The sequence below is a fragment of the Heptranchias perlo genome, unplaced genomic scaffold, assembly GCF_035084215.1.
Source record: "Heptranchias perlo isolate sHepPer1 unplaced genomic scaffold, sHepPer1.hap1 HAP1_SCAFFOLD_50, whole genome shotgun sequence".
In the NCBI taxonomy this organism is placed as follows: Eukaryota; Metazoa; Chordata; class Chondrichthyes; order Hexanchiformes; family Hexanchidae; genus Heptranchias; species Heptranchias perlo.
The window spans coordinates 3,274,050-3,276,733 of NW_027139516.1; the positions used below are offsets into that span (position 1 = coordinate 3,274,050).

At 44.4% G+C, this 2,684-nt stretch overlaps 2 non-coding genes across 2 annotated transcripts; both read right to left on the bottom strand.

Moving 5' to 3' along the window:
- Positions 1–1,429: 1,429 nt before the first annotated feature.
- On the bottom strand, positions 1,430–1,512 carry trnal-cag (transfer RNA leucine (anticodon CAG)). Its single transcript has one exon. It is a non-coding gene; the product is annotated as a tRNA-Leu (tRNA).
- Positions 1,513–1,590: 78 nt separating this feature from the next.
- On the bottom strand, positions 1,591–1,663 carry trnak-cuu (transfer RNA lysine (anticodon CUU)). The gene has a single exon. It is a non-coding gene; the product is annotated as a tRNA-Lys (tRNA).
- Positions 1,664–2,684: the final 1,021 nt, after the last annotated feature.

Genomic DNA, 2,684 nt, shown 5'->3' on the forward strand with positions numbered 1-2,684 from the left:
TAAAGCTGACGCCGTTTAAAAAACGCGAACCCACTCAATGTAAAGGATGAGCTCATAAGCAACAGGTCCCGTCAACGTCAAACGGCTCCTTTCTTGTTCAATGGAGGGAGCAGAGGCGTGCACATCTTCAGACGCCAGCAACTTTTACAAATGGAACAGATGAAGGCACAGATGCAAGTTCCAAATATTTTCAATGCAAAGTTATTTCACTTCATTTAAAGTGCCGTGAGGCTGAAAACGGGTCCCAGATGATTTGCGTTCACTCGTGACTTGTTTTCCAGTGTTTGTCCGTCAGGTTTGCAATTTAATTTGTATTGGATATTGAAGATATTTCAGGATGATTGCACAACATACCATGTGTAAAGCAACCATCTTGATAACTTCAATCATCACACACTCTACATCGACGCTGCAGAGACCCCATCACCCCTTTCAATATTGTTTTTCTTAACTCACAGTTTTCAAAAGTGAATTGGATAAACGCTTGGATGGAAACATTTTCAGGGCTATGGGGAAACAGCAGGCGAGTGGGACGAACTGGACAGCTCTTTCAGAGAGCAGGCACAGGCACGATGGGCCGAATGGTATCCGAATAGCGCTGTCTTATTCTATGATTCGATTAATAGATCAATTTCCGCCTTTCACTGAGCCTCCCTAAATGGAGCGCAGTAATCGTGTCCCTGTGAAATGAGCTCCTGAACAGTAATACGGAAATTAGCGTGGCTGAGCGGTTTGAAACTCTGGTTAGGCTCCGAACAGGAAATTTCCTCTCTGAGTTTGATTAGTTTATCAATTATCTCCCCGCTTTCCATCTTAAATGTCTTTACATATTTTTTGATCTCTACTTCTACTGCCATGCCGACAGTCTCCCTGGTAAATACTGAAGCAAAGTGATTATTTAATATTTCTGCCATTTCGCTGTCATTGCCTGTGAGTTTGTCGTGTGTATCGCTAAGTGACCCTATTCCTATCCTAAATTTTCTTGGGCTGTTGATGTGTCTCGAATACTTTGCTTTTTTTATATTCCTTTTTGCCTTTCTAATAGTTCTTTAGACTTCTTTCCCAGTCTTTTCACATTCCCCTCTCTCCTTTATTGTCCAGTGTGTGCCTTTTTCTTTAGTTTCAATTTTACCCTGATTTCTTTATTCATCCCTGGTGTGTCATTTCTGGCCAGTTTGTTCTTGCTTTTCAGTGGGATATATTTCTCCTGGACTCTATTGATCACCGTTTTAAATGTTTCCCACTGCTGTTCTATTTCTTTGTCCAGGTCATTAATATGTCAAACATTTCACCGTTTGAAACTTCTCAAGTCACATTTCCATCACAAAGCCAGTTGCTTTTGTGGGAGGAGCAACTCAACTTGGTCGAAAAATCAGCTGCAGCCCAATCCACCAATAAAATATTTTCACGTCTTAGTAAAAGTAAGCAATGTCAGAAGTGGGATTCGAACCCACGCCTCCAGAAGAGACTGTGACCTGAACGCAGCGCCTTCGACCGCTCGGCCATCCTGACTACCGAATGCGTGTTCCATTCTGCATTATTTCTGCACTGTTGGTCAGTGAATTGAGCATAAAAGTTGAAAATCGCACTCGCCCAACGTGGGGCTTGAACCCACGACCCTGAGATTAAGAATCTCATGCTCTACCGACTGAGCTAGCCGGGCATGGTTACTTTAAGCGCCTTGTCTGTTATTGCAGCAACCAGGAGAAAGACTCCATTTCAAATTATTGGAATAATTTCTGAGGGCTCGGATAAACTGTCACTTCGAAAGGCACGGACTCATCAAGGACAGTCAGCATGGATTTGTTCAGGGGAGTTCGTGTCTGACTAACCTGATTGAATTTTTCGAGGAGGTGACAAGGAGGATCGATGAGGGTAGTGCAATTGATGTCGTCTACATGGATTTTAGCAAGGCTTTTGAAAAATTCCCAAATGGCAGATTGGTCGAAAAATTAAAGGCCCATGGGATCCAAGGGAATGTGGCTTGTTGGATCCAAAATTAGCTCAGTGGCAGGAAGCAAAGGGTAATGGTCGATGGGTGTTTTTGCGGCTGGAAGGCTGTTTCCAGTGGGGTGCCGCAGGGCTCGGTACTTGGTCCTTTGCTTTTTGTGGTACACATTAACGATTCGGACTTAAACGGAGGGGGCATGATGAAGAAATTTGCGGGTGACACAAAAATAGGCCGTGTGGTTGATATTGAGGTGGAAAGCTGTAGACTGTGGGGGTTCAGGCAATGTTCTGATAACAAAGCACTCAATCTATTCCTGAACGAATTTTGAACGAAAATGTGCGTTTGACCCGGCACAGGCACGACGGGCCGAATGATCTCCTCTTGTGGACTAACATAATACGATGATACTAAGTGTTGTCAGACGGAAAAGCAACATATTCCAAATAAGAGCAGAGAGAGGAAACTAGTCTAACAGCATAACAGCACGGTGAGATATTGTATTTGAGAAGGATGAGGAGGGATAGTTTATCATGGTGGTAGTCACATACGGTATCATTTGTGACTTTGACAAGGAACATTTCATGCTGCGACAGGGGCGGAAACCTCATTGGAGAGATTCAGCCCGGGCGCGGCCCCATCGTGCGCGGTGAGACAGAGGCGGGTGGGGGAAGTGTCAGAGCTGGGGCTCACCGGTGGAAGCAGCATAAAAGTTTAAAACGGTACTCGCCCAACG